General features: G+C 35.5%; 1 long non-coding RNA gene across 1 annotated transcript; it reads right to left on the reverse strand.

The window, feature by feature from the left end:
- Positions 1–7,647: 7,647 nt before the first annotated feature.
- Positions 7,648–17,616, reverse strand: Gm33525. The gene is made up of 3 exons (XR_383685.1): positions 17,553–17,616; positions 11,941–12,068; positions 7,648–7,882 (listed from the first exon to the last, which is right to left on the reverse strand). It is a non-coding gene; the product is annotated as a predicted gene, 33525 (long non-coding RNA).
- Between the last annotated feature and the right edge of the window lie 1,617 nt (positions 17,617–19,233).

The following is a 19,233-nucleotide window of genomic DNA, read 5'->3' on the forward strand; positions in this document are numbered from 1 at the left end:
CACTTGGTTGATTTCACCCCTGAGTTTGATTATTTCCTGCCGTCTACTCCTCTTGGGTGAATTTGCTTCCTTTTTTTCTAGGGCTTTTAGATGTGTTGTCAAGCTGCTAGTATGTGCTGTCTCCCGTTTCTTCTTGGAGGCACTCAGCGCTATGAGTTTCCCTCTTAGAAATGCTTTCATTGTGTCCCATAGGTTTGGGTACGTTGTGGCTTCATTTTCATTAAACTCTAAAAAGTCTTTAATTTCTTTCTTTATTCCTTCCTTGACCAAGGTATCATTGAGAAGAGTGTTATTCAGTTTCCACGTGAATGTTGGCTTTCCATTATTTATGTTGTTATTGAAGATCAGTCTTAGGCCATGGTGGTCTGATAGGATACATGGGACAATTTCAATATTTTTGTATCTATTGAGGCCTGTTTTGTGACCAATTATATGGTCAATTTTGGAGAAGGTCCCGTGAGGTGCTGAGAAGAAGGTATATCCTTTTGTTTTAGGATAAAATGTTCTGTAGATATCTGTCAGGTCCATTTGTTTCATAACTTCTGTTAGTTTCACTGTGTCCCTGTTTAGTTTCTGTTTCCACGATCTGTCCTTTGAAGAAAGTGGTGTGTTGAAGTCTCCCACTATTATTGTGTGAGGTGCAATGTATGCTTTGAGCTTTACTAAAGTGTCTCTAATGAATGTGGCTGCCCTTGCATTTGGTGCGTAGATATTCAGAATTGAGAGTTCCTCTTGGAGGATTTTACCTTTGATGAGTATGAAGTGTCCCTCTGTGGGGAGCGGGTGTGGCGGCAGTCCCAAAGGTGCCAGGGACTGCAGCTATGTCATATGACTCGCCCCCAACTCGCCAGCAAGAACGACGCTGCTACAGGATCCTTCTGCACACGTTTATTCAGTCCTATTTCTTCTTTCTCTATATATCTCCCTTGTTTATATCTCCCTTGTTTTTATATCTCCCTTGTTTTTATATCTCCCAATAATAACAATCCTTTCTCGAATAATAATCCTCTCTCGAATAATAATCCTGCCTCTAACCCGGGCCTCTCACTCTTATATACTCTCAGTTCCCATCCACGCACAGCAGGCCACGCCACCTCACCAGGCACGCAGCTTCAGCTAATCAGGGCAGCAGGGGCAAATCTCCACCAAATTGGATTCACCTGAATCCTGGTACACCTGGGCAGCACTCAAGATGTTTGTGTCTTATATGAGGAAGTCAGGTGCAAGTCATATGACTTAGCTGCAGTCCCTGGCACCTTTGGGACTGCCGCCACACCCGCTCCCCACATCCCTCCTTGTCTTTTTTGATAACTTTGGGTTGGAAGTCGATTTTATCCGATATTAAAATGGCTACTCCAGCTTGTTTCTTCAGTCCATTTGCTTGGAAAATTGTTTTCCAGCCTTTCACTCTGAGGTAGTCTTTTCCCTGAGATGGGTTTCCTGTAAGCAGCAGAATGTTGGGTCCTGTTTGTGTAGCCAGTCTGTTAGTCTATGTCTTTTTATTGGGGAATTGAGTCCATTGATATTAAGAGATATTAAGGAAAAGTAATTGTTGCTCCCTTTTATTTTTGTTGTTAGAGTTGGCATTCTGTTCTTGTGGCTGTCTTCTTTTTGGTTTGTTGAATGATTACTTTCTTGGTTGTTCTAGGGTGTGATTTCCGTCCTTGTATTGCTTCTTTTCTGTTATTATCCTTTGAAGGGCTGGATTCGTGGAAAGATATTGTGTGAACTTGGTTTTGTCGTGGAATACTTTGGTTTCTCCATCTATGGTAATTGAGAGTTTGGCCGGGTATAGTAGCCTGGGCTGGCATTTGTGTTCTCTTAGTGTCTGTATAACATCTGTCCAGGCTCTTCTGGCTTTCATAGTCTCTGGTGAAAAGTCTGGTGTAATTCTGATAGGCCTTCCTTTATATGTTACTTGACCTTTCTCCCTTACTGCTTTTAATATTCTATCTTTATTTAGTGCATTTGTTGTTCTGATTATTATGTGTCGGGAGGAATTTCTTTTCTGGTCCAGTCTATTTGGAGTTCTGTATGCTTCTTGAATGATCATGGGCATCTCTTTTTTTATGTTTGGGAAGTTTTCTTCTATTATTTTGTTGAAGATATTAGCTGGCCCTTTAAGTTGAAAATCTTCATTCTCATCAATTCCTATTATCCGTAGGTTTGGTCTTCTCATTGTGTCCTGGATTACCTGGATGTTTTGAGTTAGGATCCTTTTGCATTTTGTATTTTCTTTGACTGTTGTGTTGATGTTCTCTATGGAATCTTCTGCACCTGAGATTCTCTCTTCCATTTCTTGTATTCTGTTGCTGATGCTCGCATCTATGGTTCCAGATCTCTTTCCTAGGGTTTCTATCTCCAGCGTTGCCTCGCTTTGGGTTTTCTTTATTGTGTCTACTTCCCCTTTAATTTTCTCCAGATAGGAGACACCTGATGGTTTAACTTATCCCAAGAGGTCAGCTATAAAGACACAGTAGCAACACTAAACTATCTCCACACATTATATTATAGTTATCTATTTTCGGTCTATCAATTATCTATGTACGTATGTATGTACATATATATGTATGTATGTATGTCTCCTTCTATCATCTATTTGTCTACCATCATCATCATTTATCAGCTATTGTCTATGAAAGTATATCTATATATTTATAAGCTATGTATATAATATATATATCTATAATACACACACACATATATGTGTATATATATATATACATATATATATTCAAATTGTGGGTATAGTTAAAAAATGAGACACCTTTATTTTAGAGCGAGAGGAACATGGGAAGAAATGGAGGGAAAAATTAGAGGAAGCATGTGATGTAAATAAGTCCCCATGTATACAACTTTCAATAAAAGAAAATTTAAAATTTTTGTTTGTTTAACTTTCATTGTGTGTGTATTAGTGTGTATGAAAGAGGAAACATGAGTTTTTGGCTGGGTAGAAGAAGATGGGAAGTATCTGCAATAGGTTGAAAAAAAGGAGGTAATATTATCAAAATTCCTTAATTACTGTCAAGATTTACAGTGATTAGAACAGCTTTTTGAGTGTAATAGTAAGCAACTTCCTCTTGATGTTGCTTCATGAATGGTAAGCACATTGGAGTGTGTGTTTTCCGTGCTCTTCTTTGTAGTTCCATTGTGGATTTCTTTGGACCCATTTCATGCTAATCCTGAGCAGATGTTGGGAGTGCAGGTTGATGGCTTAACAGCTTCTGACATAAGCATGACCTTCATAAAATGAAAGCACACGTTATCTAATATGGTATAAGTGGCCTTTTATTTAAATTTGAGGTGGTGGTACGGAGTCAATAATCACTGAGTATGAAGCAAGCGTAATAACCCAAAGATGATGAGATGATATTTGCCCTTTATCAGAGGAAGGTTAAAACAGCTGTCAGGGTGGCATGCTGATCAGCGCAACCTCAGTAATTATGCCCAATAATCATTAAGTGAAGGCAGGGAGCTAGACTCAGGGGAGAGTACCAGCATTTGGCAAGACACGATGTGCTTTCACCCAGAGTCACAGAATTTGAAGTTGAAGGTGATATCAAACTAAAAATAAGGTACCATAGTATGAGTATCCACACTTAGCATAATACATGTGCATAGGTGACAATGATCCACCAAACAGGCTGCGCTAAGTCCTTCTGAAAGTTAACTTCATATTCTCTGGAGAAGAATTGGGGAAACTCTAATCCCTGAAAGATAAAGAATACTGAATAAAATTTATCAATTTTTTTCACATTTTTTAACCTATCACTTAACAGGAAAAACATCATGTTATTTATATATTGAGTTACAGTGGAATTTAAAACATAGCCCCATATCATGGACACATGCAGCCTTTTCAGTGTCTCCCTAAGTGACTTCTGTAGTTACCTAACAGATTTTAGCAAGTCCTGTTACAGACCTTGTTTTATGTGCATTTCTTATGAACATCTCTGGTGTAACAGAATGACTTAAAATGTTCCCAGGTATAAATAGCCCTCTGTGTGCAGAGTTAGGTTAGAAAGACATTTCCTCTTTAAATGACATTTAGGCTATCTCCTAGTGCCTGTGGTGTTAGAGTTAAAACCCATTTTCTCTCAATGCTCCATTGATGGATTTCAATTTTTAATATGTATTACTGACACTGTATCATTTATATCACTGACAACGTGAACTTTGATCTTTCTTAGAGAAAAATGTACAAAATGAAAAGAGAAAGATCTCTGCTATTATACACGTTTTCTGTCCTTTTCCTCACATGGTTTTGTAAAAGAATAATAATATTTTAATTTACTTTTGTACCTTGTAGCCATACTAAAACCAAAATGGTGGAAATGGATGGATATACACTATTAATACACAGAAATCAGGATATTCAACATGAGCTAGTAGCACTATTTTTTTTTTGCAGAGGGATAAAAGAATTTATTGCTGAAATACATAACAAAATAGAATTAACTTACTTTTAAATTTAGTTTACAATTCATGACTTCTCATTAATGTGTGTGCATATGTATTTTTGTGTGTAAAGACTCATTAGGTGTTTCTGATAATCAAATAAAATGCTGTCCTTTACACTTTTGTTATTGTATAATTTAGTTTGACTTGATTTGATGCTGAGGAAAAACTGATCACACTCTCTAGGATGCTGTTATTTCTCCACTTCCTGCCCCGTTATACTGTCATCTGAGATAAAAACCACCGTTTCTTAATTCCCTAAACTGTGTGCTTGGGCCCATGCTTCTCATGATAATACTTCTGAGGATATATCCTCCAAAATGTCAATCATGATTATGTAATATTCTTGCTTGGACTTTTCAAACTGTATTCTACTGTTAGAAAAAAAAAAAGCCCTCAGCAATGAGATTTTAAAAAGCCAATAATTTGCAACCGAATAAGGAGAAGTATATGAGGTAGTCTACAAACTTGAAAGAAAGGAAAGAGGGAAATGATGCAATTATGTTATAGTTTCATAAATTAAAATGTATATATATACATATATATGTGTATACACACACATATATATGTATATATATATGTATATATACACACATACACACATACACACACACACACACATATATATATACATATATATATACGTCTTACCTCCTGATTCTCTCTATAGGAATCCAGAGACAACAATGACGTCATGCTGAACATCCCTTGTGAGGCTGTAATCAGGATGCAGGCAAAGGCAGCACCCAGCTCAAGTCTTACCTATGAATGAAGTAATCTACCTATGTGACTGTTGGAAGCAAGATCCTTGGGGGTTGAATTCTTTGTGGTTGATGGCCAAATGCTGAAATGATATTTGCTGCAAAGTTTTCACTATCACACACACCCTCATGACAACACTTTGTTTTTTTTTTTTCTTGTTGTTGTTGTTGCTGTTTATTTTAGCAATATGTGCATAGAGGAAGCACCTGACACCTGAGGCAGTGGAACAATACAGAAGCCAGTTTCTGTACAACCTCATTTTACATGGGAAACCCATCACTTTCACTCTGTTCTTTTGGATAGCAGGAAGTCCCTAAGCTGATCCTACTCAAGCAGAGAAAATTCCTTATGGTGAATTTTGTAATGAAACCATTTTGAAACCACCTGCCCTAATCACTCTTTCACAACAATTAACAGACTCCCTAGAAAACAGAAGGAACTCAACAATCGTTGTTGTATATGTGTATGAAAAACTGGAAACAAAACATAGCTATTATTTCTCATAAGAGAACACGCACACACACACACACACACACACACACATATGTATATTCTCCCCTCTTCATTAATGAAAAATATTCTTACATCACTGTTTCCTATCTTCTGTATTTGGTGCTAATATTGCCATTCAGCCACATCTAGGGTTGTGGGTTTTCTTGTTGCTATAAAACAAAAGAGAAGCAAAAACAAAAACAAACATCTCATTTTTTTTTCCTGAGGTAGTTATTCAGACTCCTCCTGGAATGCAATTTCTTGGAATGGAGGTTTGTTTACTACTTTGAGGCTCCTGCCAGCAAACCATACTTTCAGGTTGAGCAACTGGGAGCAATATGTTGGAGGGCATGTGGCAGATTCCATAGCTATTTATTTTTTAATTTAATCAGTCTTGAAAATTCTCAGATTGATTCCTCTGAGAAAAAAAGTGCTCAAAATTTGCAAAACAGTTGCCAACTCTTAAAAGAGTAGATTAGTGTTAATGACAAGAACAGTGGGGAAGGGCGCACAAGAGCCACCTGGAGGAGGCAGATGTGGGCACCCGACATGGCTGCTGCTTTTGCCTTCAGAGAGCTGGTGGTGCCACATTAGCGGCTGATGAAGATTTGCCCTCCTGGATAAAGCTCCAATACAAGCAATCATTTTATAAAACATATTGGAAAATGTGCTAGGTAATGAATAAAACTAGGTGGCATGTTGCGAACTGACTTAAACGGAAATGCACACATTTCTAATTAGGTTACATGCATTTCCTCTAGTACTGTTTAAATATGAGAAATAACCCTCTACTTCTTGTGTGTTATTTCTAGAAGCTACAAACTGAAATACATTGAGAAAGAGGAGTGATGACACAGATCTTTCTGGGTACAGGAAACTAGCTCATCACCAAAGTCCTTATGCTCCTTTACTTTGTCCTTTAAAATGTCAACATATATTTGCATACTTATGTTTTATTCTTTACATATAAATTATTATGTTACTCATTAGTTCAGATGATCAACTGTTTTCTCTTATGTTCTTTTTTCCCAGTTAATTACTATTCCATTATCTCATCTATTTCTCTACTAAACAAGCAGTATGATTTGTTGGATACATACTCCTTAATATCCATTGGTGAAATAAATGATACGTTCTGTGTTCATACATTTTGTGCCTCATAACTTTTAAAATATTTTTAAAAATCTACCGATAAATTTAAAGAAATATTTTAAGACTATCTTGCATTTGTCTTGAGGTAGATCAATTTCCACTTTTATGAGAAACTCTCATAGTGATTTCCAAAGTGGCTGTACAAGTTTGTGCTCCCACCAACATGGGAGAAATATACCCCGTTCTTCAAATTCTAGCCAACATGAGCTGTCACTAGTGGTTTTATATTTAGTCATTCTGAGGGTCTACAATGGAAATCTCAAAGTTGTTCTGATTTGCATTTTCCTGATTGCTAAGGATGTTAAGCATTTCTTTAAGTGTTTCTCAGCTATTTAATATTCCACTGCAAGAATTCTGTTTAGGTCTGGACCCCACTTATTAATTGGTTGTTTAATGTCTAGTTTCTTTAGTACTTTGTATATTTTGGATATTAGTCCTTTGTCACATGTAGAGTTGGTGGAAAAAAAAACTTTTCCCATTCTGTAGGCTGTGACTTGTCCTATTGATGGTATCCTTTGCATAGATTTAGAAAAAAAAATCATTCTGCATGAGGTAACCTGGACTCGAAAACACAAACATGTTATGTACTCACCTATAGGTGAGTATTAGCTGTAAACAATAATCATGCTATAATGCACAGACCCAGAGAGGTTGATTAACAGGGAGGGCTTAAGGAGAGACACAAAGATCTTCTTGGGAATGGGAAATAAGGGTTAGGGGGTACAGGGGAAAGGAATGGAAGGAAAACTGCAGTCAGGGTGTAATGTATGAGAAAAGAATGAATATAAAGAAAAACAGTGCATTTATACTCAGTATGAGGAAATATGTTTGCACACAGCTACATTGAAAGGATATGAAGGCATGTGTTCCACAGAAAGTGTGAAGGTCTGATGACAGTTTCAGGAATTAGTTCTTGACTTCCAATTTGAGACAGTCTATCTTCTTTCTGCATCTTTGCTACAGACTAGCTTGTCCATGAGCTTCTGAGTGGTCCTCCTGCCACATGGCTGTTGAGGATCTAAACCGATCACAAGAAACTGAAATTGTCATCATCAAAGGAAACCATTTCTCCAGTGACAAGGGGGCTACAGAATAAGAAAGTAATCACTTTCTTGTTCTGTATACAAATACTTATTTATATATGTATATATCCTATTCATATGTATATATGCATCACTTTCTTATTCTGTATATATATTTTTCATACATATATGTATATTTATCATATATATATGTGTGTGTGTGTGTGTGTGTGTGAGTGTGTGTGTGTGTGTGTGTGTGTGTGTATGTATGATAGAGGGTTAGTATCTAAAATATACAAATATCTCAAAATAACAATCACCAAAAAATATCAATTAAAATTGTGTCACAGAACTTAACAAAAAGTTCTTAAAAGAAAATAAATAATTAAAATAAAGTTTATTAATATTCTTAGCATTCAGGGAAAGTAAATTATAACCACTTTGAGATGTCATCTCACCTTTTTCAGAATAGTTAAGATTAAAACAAAAAGAACAACAACAAATTCTGGAGCAGTTGTGAGGAAAGGAGAAAGATTGTTGGCTATGGATGAGACAACAAACTGAGGCAGATGTTACAGAAATCACCGTGGAGGATACTGAAAAATATAAAAATATATCTAAAATATCTTCCAGCCATACCACTCCTGTATATATATATATATATATATATATATATATATATATATATATATATATATATATATATACCCAAAAGTATCTATATCTCACTATGGAGATGCTTAAATATTCCTGTTTATTACAGTTTGATTTCTACTAGCAAAGAAATGGAAATTGCTTAGATGTCAATTAACTGATGAATATATAATGAGGATGTGGTATACATTGAATGATAGTCCTCAGCTATAAAGAAAAATGAAATTATAAAGTTCACAGGTAAATAGCGAGAGTTGTATGCAATTATTCTGAGGAAGGCGAGAGATGCCCCAAATGTTTATTTCTATGGATGTCTGCTATATAAAATATATTTTTGAAGTATTGTCAAGACTTTTAGTCTAGTGGTATGCAATTACATCAAATTACTATTACTAGATCGTCAACAAATGCCACTAAGAATCCATTTCATGAAAAAAAATATGGTATTCAGCGTCCCTAATAACAATGATTGATTTCAGAATTGTTAAATTTAGACTTCTTCAAGAATTGTAAAAAGTTTTTATCATGGTGTGCACAAGTATTAACAAATATTTGTGAACATTAAATTCAGCTTTCTGTGTTCCTTGGTCATTCAGAACTTGTATTTTTTCTGTGGCTTACCTATGAAAAATAATTGGTTCTTTGTCACTTACATGTGGAGATTTTATTTGCTCTTAGAATGTGTACTACCTCCTCTAGTGAATTTTTCTTCTGAGAAGGGATGTGACTTACTAAAGCTGTTGTCAGAATAAGACATACATTTCCTATTACTCCCTATACTCATATGAATCTAGAATTAAAATTTTATACACAAATAAACATAAAATGTAAGCATATAAATGGAGGTGTCAGTGTTTAGTGTATCCATAGTATGCTTCAGTTGTACCTGTCTTGGTGATTTTCACAGGCGATAGCAAAGAACTTTTACTTTGTATGAAATATAGTTAATGTTTAAATTTATCAGTCTTCTCAATTAACAGAAATACAACTACTAAATATAAAATTTACAAGTTTAAATCTGTTTGGACCTTTATTTCTATGAGATGCAAAATATCAAAATCACTTCATTACTATAAACACATATACATGTATTACAATCATTTAAATCAAAAAACAAAACCCTAAATAATTAAAAGTGTAGTTTTTTTTTCAGGTAAAACTTTTAGACAATGTTTCAGTAGTATACCACTGTGTCTACCAATTTTATAGATTGCACGAAATTAAATATAAATTTAATTATACTAGTTAATGATTCCATAATGTACTATTATTCTATTAATTACCCACCACATTATCCACAATGTACAATTTGAAGTTACTTGTGTCAATAGCCATACTAACCCATTACAGAATTCTAAAACACTTCATTCAGAAATGGATAGAGGTGTGGCTGGTAACTACATCTCTCCTAAGATCTTCAATATGAATGAAGCATCAGTAAATGAGTTACATTTATGGTTTCAGGAACAAATACTTGGAGTTAAATCTAATTTTTTATATTATCACATCTATTGGTTTAGGTTTAATGTAAAGAGTTCACAGCAATAGAAATTGAAGTGACAAAAAATAATTTCCTCCTTGTGTTTAGATTCACTAGTAGTGACTTGGCCAAATAACCACATGGTGGAGATGTTGTAGTGGGAATTCAAGTCAAATGGCTTGTTGTAATAGAGGACACATAAGGTTACTTCCAAATTCTAGAATCTGGATTTATGACAGGAATGTACAGGTTAGGGGATGAATCAAATCTAACATTAATGTACTGATCAAATTTCTGTGTCTCAAGTTTTTGTTCTTAATTTAATTAAACTTTTCTGTACTGAATATATTTGAGGTAGAAATTTTTCATGTTGAACAGTGGCTTATTTTTTAAAATTATATGCACCTGTAGTTTATAGGTATCTGGCATACAGAAGCAGTAGAATCAGCATAAATAGAGTACTTTCATTTTACAAATGTATAAAAATACATAAGCCTAAAATAGTCTTGGAGATAAATATTACAGAGAACACAATAACCCAAAAATGGGTCAGCACAAACTATCCAATTGATTAGATGCTTGCAGAAAACCACAGCAAATGGCAAAATCAATTCACCAATCAGCTTTGCAGTGTTTTATTCTAAACCCAGCCAGCTGGGCAATTAGGCATATACTTGGTGTTTTTATGTGTTTCATTGAAGAAAGCATCATTTTCCTTGGGAAGCAGATGGTTAGGAACTATAGATTAGTCAAAGTTCACTAAGGTTACTCTCCTTCAAACAGTAAATTGACATGGTAGAATATGTTAGCTTGGGTCTTCAGAATGAATCACAACTGAGAAAGAAGACTTTGTGAGTTGATTTTTTTTTTTTTACCCAATTGAGAGATTTTTCTTTTTTATCCACAAATACAGAAATCTCTCAATTGCATCTCTCATTAATGAAACGAGTCTCTATTATTATTTACACACTGTTCCATATCTTTTGTTGCTTTGTTTAGGTAATTAATTTGTGTCCCCTTTTATAATAAATAATATCATGTGACTGTCTTAGACTTTGTTTTTAAAATGAAGAAATTGCAGCTTTGTGCAATATTTGAGAATACTAGACTCCAGAAAAGTTTTATTTGGAGTTCAAATTTTATCACCTGAGCTAAATTATCCAGTATCAATGTTTCCATAAGAGTATTTAAGACATAAGATGATACCATTTTAGAATACAAAGTGAAATAGAAGATCATTTGTTTCAATCATTTTGCATATATGTAAAGGCTCTTTAGCCTGAATTTTCAATGTTTAAGACAGCATCAAAAATAGAACTAAAAAAATCCAAGCAGATCCTCAAGTTACCTTGTACAACTTTATCCAAACACAAGATGAACTGACCCACTTGCAGTAGCCACATCTCATTGAAGAAGATCAACATCAACTGGTATTTTTTAATAATACTATGAATTGGACTTTTTGAAAAATTTTCAGTGAATTATGTTTGAAACATCATCTTAGTATCTGTTAAATAATCATCAAATATATAATAAAGCCATCCTTTTGTAGAGTTTAATGAAGCCCTTTTATAGAAATTCAATTTTGACACTGTGTAGTTGCTGAAGCAAAATAGCTTGAACATACAGTGCATTGTGGAGAAGAAATTAAGGCAGGAGCATGAACCAGCAGGCTGGATTGCTTTCACAGTTAAGAGGCAGAGAGGTATGAATTATTTTGCTTACCTAACTTCATTCTCTGTATTTAGTATTAGAGTCCAAAACATGAAAGATGCCACCTACATTTAGAGTGAGTCTTCCCATTTAATATATATAATCTAAAATTACCGACCCCCATACAAGTGCCCAGGGCCATTGTGTTTTTGACAAATCTAAGTCCTATTTAGCATCACAATAAAAATAAGTAAATGGTTCATTTACCTTTGACATAATAGAGATCCCAGGCAAAGTTGAATTAGTCCTGTCTGATATAGTCTATGAATATGTAACTGCAATTTTATTTATTCTTCGAAATACATAAAATAAGAATGGCTGGAAAGAAGGATATTCTGTGAAAAATATAAAGGATATCATTCAAGTGTTGATACAGTTTCAGAAATATAGTATTAAAAGTTATATTTCTTGCCCTCTACTCCTCTTTGGTGTGCTTGTTCATTTGTTTCTAGATCTAGAAATAAACCTAGACACCTATGGACACATGATTTTTGATAAAGAAGGTAAAACCATTCAATGGAAAATTGAAAACATCATCAACAAATTCTGCTGTACTATCTGGATGTCTACATGTAGAAGAATAAAAATAGGCCCATACTTATCACCCTGCACAAAACTCATGTACAATTGGATCAAGGATCTCAACAAAAATTCAGTTACACTAAATCTCAGAGAAGAGAAAATGGGAAATACTGTTGAACTCATTGGTATAGGAGACAAGTTCATGAACAAAACACCAATGTCTCAGACTTTAAGATCAATGATTGATAAACAGGACCTCATGAAACTGCAAATCTTATATAAGGCAAAAGACACTGTCAATGGGACAAATTTCTTACACGCGTTCTCGCGACCGGCCAGGAAGAACACAACAAACCGGAATCTTCTGCGGCAAAAGCTTTATTGCTTACATCTTCAGGAGCCAGAGAGCAAGAGAGCAAGAAAGTGCAAGAAAGCAAGAAAAAGAACAAGAACAAGAAAGCAAGAGAGAGAAAAAGCAAGAACAAGAGAGAGAAAAAGAATGGCAAAACCCCGTCCCTTTTAAGGAGAATTATCCTCCGCCTAGGACGTATTACTCCCTGATTGGCTGCAGCCCATTGGCCCAGTTGTCATCACGAGAAAGGCAGAACACATGGCGGGAAAACTGCCCCTGCACGTGTGCAGATTATGTTTACCACTTAGAACACAGCTGTCAGCGCCATCTTGTAACGGCGAATGTGAGGGCGGCTTCCTACACAAATTGGTAGCTCACAGATTGGAAAACAATCTTCACCAAACCTACATCAGACAGAAAGCTAATATCTAAAATTTTCAAAAAAAAAAAAAAAAAGAAAAGAAAAGAAACTCAAGAAGTTAAACACCAACAACCCAAATAACCCAATTTAAAAATAGGGTACAGATGAAAACAGAATTCTCAATGGAGGAATCTCTAGTTGCCACGGTGAACTTAGTGTTTAGTCTTTATCATCAGAGAAATACAAATCAAACAGCTATGAGGTTCCATCTCACACACATCAGTATGGTTAGTATAAAAAACAAAACAAAACAAAACAAAACAAAACAACAAAAAAAAAACACTTGAGTTGATAACACAAGCTGGCCAAGATGTAGAGCAAGAGGAACACTTTGTCATTGCTGGTGGGAGTGCAAACTTGTACAACTTTGGAAATTAATTTGGCAGTTTCATAGAAAACTGGGAATAGATACCTTAAGGCCTAGCTATACAACTTCTGGACATATAACCTAAAGATACTCTACCATCACACAAAGATACTTTCTCAACTATGTTCATAGCATCTATATTTGTAATAGCCAGAAACTGGAAACAACCTAAATGATCAACTGAAGAACAGATAAAGAAAATGTGGCTCATCTACACAATGGAATACTATTCAGCTATTAAAAACTAAAACAGTATGAATTTTTCAGGCAAATGCATGGATCTTCAGAGTATCATCTTGAGTAATACTCTCTAAAGGATATACATCCAATCCCTAAAGGATATAGATATCATGTATTCACTTATAAGTAGATGTTAGCCAGGTACCATGTTGTACTCCACAGACCCAAAGATGCTAAACAAGAAGGAAGACCCAAGCAAGGAACCTTGAATTTCACTTAGAAGGGAGAAAAAAAGTTATAAGAGGCAGATAGAATGAAACAATTGGGAGGGAGGAGGGATGGTGAGGGGAATTAGAGATTCAGGATAAGGTGTGGGGAAGGATAGGAGAGATGGCTAGATGACCATGAAAATTAATGGAAATTTGCAACTGACAGGCATGAGGATGTAGGGGCAACTCCAAGATGAGAAAGAGATACCTTGCATAAGGGAGGCACCCAAGAATGAGAGTGACCTTTTCTGTGACTCATTACATTGAGGAAATGGAACCTGAAAGGGCCACCTCTTTTATTTTTGGTTGTGAGCCTAGACTTTAACGGCTGAGCCACCTCTCCAGCCCGAAAAGGCCACCTCTTATATCCAGAAAGAAAACCCAGTGGATTAACAGAAACACCAGCTCACTCCCAAAGAATTTTCAACCCAAAATTTGTCCTGCCTACAAGTAATGTAGACAAGTGGGATGGAGAAGAGTCTGAGGGAATGGCCAACAAATCACCCAGCCCAACTTTAGAGCCATGCTACGGACAAGTACCAATCCATAACACTGTTAATGATAGTCTATTATGCTTGAAAACTGTCCTCTGAGAGGCTCCTCCAAGCATCTGACTCATACAGATACAGGTACCCACAGTCAAACAGTGGATGGGGCTTGGGACCTGTTATGAAAGAATAAGAGGAAGGATTGTGGCCCACAAAGGGGATAGGAACTCCACCAAGAAAACCAATAGTCAGCTAATCTGGATCTTTGGCGGTTTCAGAGTTTGAACCACCAACCAAAGAATATACAGAGGCTGGACCTAGAGCTTTCTGCTCATATGTAGCAGATTTGTAATTTGACCATCATGTGGGTCCTAAACAACTAGAACATGCAATATCCCCAAAGCTGCTGCCTTTGCATATCATAGGCTCTACTAGCTAGGCTACCTTGTCTGGACTGAGTAGGAAAAGAAGGGCCTTGTAAAGACTTGGAGTGTATGAGTTGGGGGATATCCAATGGGACACCCCACTTGCTCAGAGGAGAAAAGAAGGGGGGGTGAAGGAAAGATTGTGGGAGGGAGTGACCAGAAGAGGGGGCAGTGAACAAGATGTAAAGTGAATAAGGAGAAAAATATAATTAATTCTTTTAAAAAACGAAAAGAACATTAGTTTTACCAAATAGAACTAGGCAGTTTGGGCATGGTCTCCTGCTGAGAGGGATGATTAACAAGGCACTGAATTGCCTAAGAAAATATTACTGTTTGCAGTATGTTACTGTAAAGGGAATGTTGGCTATGTAATAGGAAAATGAGTTGAAAATAATTTTAAAATATTACATTTGTTGTATAAAATTAGAGATATCTATGTACTTTTACAGCACTGTAAGACTCTGCTTTTCACTGTGATTAAATAAAATGGATTTACTTGGAAAAAAACATTATGTTACTGTGTTATTTTAGTTGAATCAAAACGTTTGCTTATTTGCAAGCATTTGTGCTACATTAAACACAAAGCTCAAATGAAAAATACAAAATACTTCTTTTCCCCACAAAAGTATAGTATACAAAAACATGAGGGCTGGAGAGAGGAGCAGGAGCCAGGATTACTTACTGGTCTTTAAGAGGACCTGAGTTTGGTCCTGAGCATATTGGGCCACTTTATAGTTACTTGTCATTGCTGATGCAGGAAGACACAATGTGTCTGCCCTCCTGTAGGAAGCCATTCCAGGCTGTAAACAGGCTAGCAGGATGGAAGTCTGTTCCAGGTAGTAAACAAGCCCATGTTTGGTGGATGGCCCGCCCTTAATCCCTGATTGGCTGAGCAAGCCTGCCTGGTGAGGTGATGTGACCTGTGGTGACTGGTGGGGGCGTGGTTGTGGCTGGAGAGAAAAACACTTGTAAGGAGAGAGGCTGGGGGATTTGAAGAAAGTAGCTGCCTGAGTAAACTGCCTAAAGAAGAACCGGTGGTTGCTTCTTTCTTGCTGGTGGAGTGGGACGGGACACCCTCCGAAAGTCCCTGCACTCACATACACATACCCATGGTCAGACATACACATACACATAATTAATAATAAATTATAAAACTTTAAAGTAACTTAATATTCAGTAAATTAAGTAAAGCTAGTATGTTTTTTTCTGAAAATGTCTTAAATATTCAATTAATAGAATATTTAACATCTATTATTTAGTAAAACGTCATTTATTGTATGTACAATATTCTTAAATTTGTTAGCTAAACATAAGCCTTTAATAATCACAGACATTTTTTGAGACAACATATGATTATACAGCTTGGACTAGCTCTGAACTTGATTTCTAGATGAAGCTGGCCTTGAACATGCACCAATGCTTCAGCCTCTATCTTTAAGTGAATTTTCCTAAAACAAAAGAAATCCACTTATTTTACTCTTTTAGTTCCTCCTTCCTCAATCTAACGTGACAGATAAACTTTGAAAATGACACTTCTCACTTCTAAATTAACAGAAAGTCAGTCTCCAACATTCCAAGAAAGGACTTATTTTTTTATTAGATATTTTCTTCGTTTACATTTTAAATGCTATCCCCAAAGCCCCCATACCCTTCCCCCATCCTGCTCCCCAACCCACCCACTCCTGCTTCCTTGCTCTCGAATTCTCCTGCACTGGGGCATATGATCTTCACAAGACCAAGGGCCTCTCCTCCCATTGATGGCCAACTAGGCCATCCTCTGCTACATATACAACTAAAGACACAGCTCTGGGGGGTACTGGTTAGTTCATACTATTTCACATTTTTATATGGTATGGTCCTAGAAACTGCCAGCTTGTAGTTTGACCAACCAAGCCATGATAAAGAGAGCAGATCCTTTATTTGTTTATTTGTTTGTTTGTTTGTTTGTTTGAGACATCATTTCTCTGTGTAAGCCTGGCTGTCCTAGAACTCACTCTGTAGAACAGGCTGGCCTCCATCTCATAGAGATATGCCTGCCTCTGCCTCCCAACAACTGAGATAAAATTCATACTCCAAATTTCAAAAAAGTAGATCTTAATGACCAAGGGATACTTTTGCCAGGAAACATCAACAGAAGTCTAATTTGCATAACATATATTTCTGTTTAAGGAAACCTCATCTAAACTACTTTGTTTCAATACACAGAATAACTTTACATATAACTTTATTTCACATATAATACTATTTACATAATTCACATAGAAAATTATTATTTTATTAATACCTTTAAACTTCTATGCTACCCAACAATATCCATGTGTATTATTCAAAATAATACAAAATAGGCTCTTAGTAAAACCAAATTTTCAGGGTTGTTCCTAATATTATTTTAATAATGTTTTTGTGTAGTTGGGTATTTAAATACTTTATCCTAAGAGCTGTCTTTTCTCACATATTTGATTCTGATGGTTACTTTTCTGCCTAATAGTCAATGAGAGAAAAACACTTCCTTCATGTTGAAATTGACCAATTCTCTTACAAAGATCAGCAAAGTCCTCTGCTCTTATTCAACCAAAGCTTAGTTCTCAGCGTCTGCTTCGCCTTTTCTATTATAACAGAGGAACCCTCCTGATTCATCAATTTTTTGTATTTACCAATTACACTGATTCATCAAATATTAGTATTTACCAATTACATTGAGTTTTGTTTTAATCCTTTCCTTTTTCATTTGGCCATGGGTATCTAAAATATAACTTTATTTGTACATTCTCATAAATTTTTCCTTTTAAAAATACCTGGCTTCTGATAACTCAGGTCCAGTATTTCCCTCCTCATTCAGAAAGAGATCATCGGGTTTGTGGTAACAAGTTTGCCAGTTAACGTGACATAAAAGGCTGTTCACATCATTCCATAGTTACCTCATAATGATCACATAGGCTGGTGTATGTGATGTTTCAGTCATGCTGAATTAAAATTCTAGATTTTTCTCAGGTATATTATTGTCTTAAGTGTAAAATATACATATATATTTTATTTTCATTCTTCTATGTGAGAATGATTTCATAACTGTTTTTATATGATATCAGAAAGAAAAAAAATGGCTGAAATTTTAGAGTTTTACTCCCTGGAGGTCCTACAGTATAAGTTGGTTAATGTGCTTCAAGAAGAGATGTAGTGAAAGCTTGGCCACATATTGCAATTGTGAAGCAGCAAGCAGCTGAGTTCACAGTCAACTGAACACAAAACGAGGATTTCAAAGATCCGAAGACTTCCTAGATAGAAGTGTTGCCATGGGATGAACAAATCGATACGAGAGATGAATCCCATTTGTGCTACCACAAGCGTCCTGGACCATTTCCTGAGATATGGTAGAAAGCAATTGGCATGTTTCAATGCTGAATAGTAATACTTAAGCATCTTCTATCTCAAAAGATTTTCAAAATCTAACAGAATAGAATTCTGTTATGAGTGCATGTAGAACTATTGTCCTAATATTTTGTTTTGTTCTTATTGACATTTAAATCACTTCTTCTTTTTTTTTTGTAAATTAGGAAGTATTTCATGTAAGTGGAGCATGTTTTAACTTTTTAAAATCTAAAACAAATAAGAGATTTCAAATTTAAAAAAAACCTACATTTTTTTCTTTAATTCATACATTGTACTACATTGTAAAAATGTTTTTTGCAGTTTGTAATGCTGGTGTGAGATGTTTTTCTTTCTCATGTATGTCACATGGTAGAGAGCATTTGAAAGATATATGATTTGATTCTGGTGTTTTATAGAGATACAGGTTTACAGCACTGACTAAACATTTTCTCCTATTGTTCAATCCGGAAAGGCAAACCCCATGTTAATCTGTAGAAAGTTTTTTAGGGGAGCCACTGATTCAAATGAAAGTAGTATTAATTCTGGCACGTTTAAGTTCTTCATAAGTAATTTTGAAGAGTGGAATGTCTACATAAGGGTGTGGGACGCTCAATCATTTTAGAATAAAAAAGAAATTAACCATTCAATTTTTATAGCAAGTATTATTATTAATGAACTTTAAACATGGGATAAGTCAAACATGCATGAAGTCAGAACACTTTAGCACTTTGACTCCTTTGCCAAGTAGAGATAAGGGCTACCGATTATAGTTCATCAGGGTCAAAGCAGAGCTGGAGGAAGAGCTTTTGTTTAGCCCTTGTTATTGTTTTGGGTTTGACTGGGAGTTTAATGATGTTGGCACAAGGCCTGAAATGCAATTTGCTCTTTTTATTACTCTGTCAATATGGCACATTAAGGTATTCAATAGTCTTCAACAAAAGAAAAAGGGAAAGCCTGTTTTTATATAAAACACTGTACAGCTTAAAAAAAATATCTAATGCACATTCTTTAATACCACAGTCTATATTGAATCTTTTGAGTTAGTCTTGTTTATTAATTTTAAAACTGTGATGAAAGCCAAAGTTGAAGTAAGGTATATGTTTTCTAGGA

The sequence above is a fragment of the Mus musculus genome, chromosome 14 (assembly GCF_000001635.26).
Source record: "Mus musculus strain C57BL/6J chromosome 14, GRCm38.p6 C57BL/6J".
NCBI classification, from domain to species: Eukaryota; Metazoa; Chordata; class Mammalia; order Rodentia; family Muridae; genus Mus; species Mus musculus.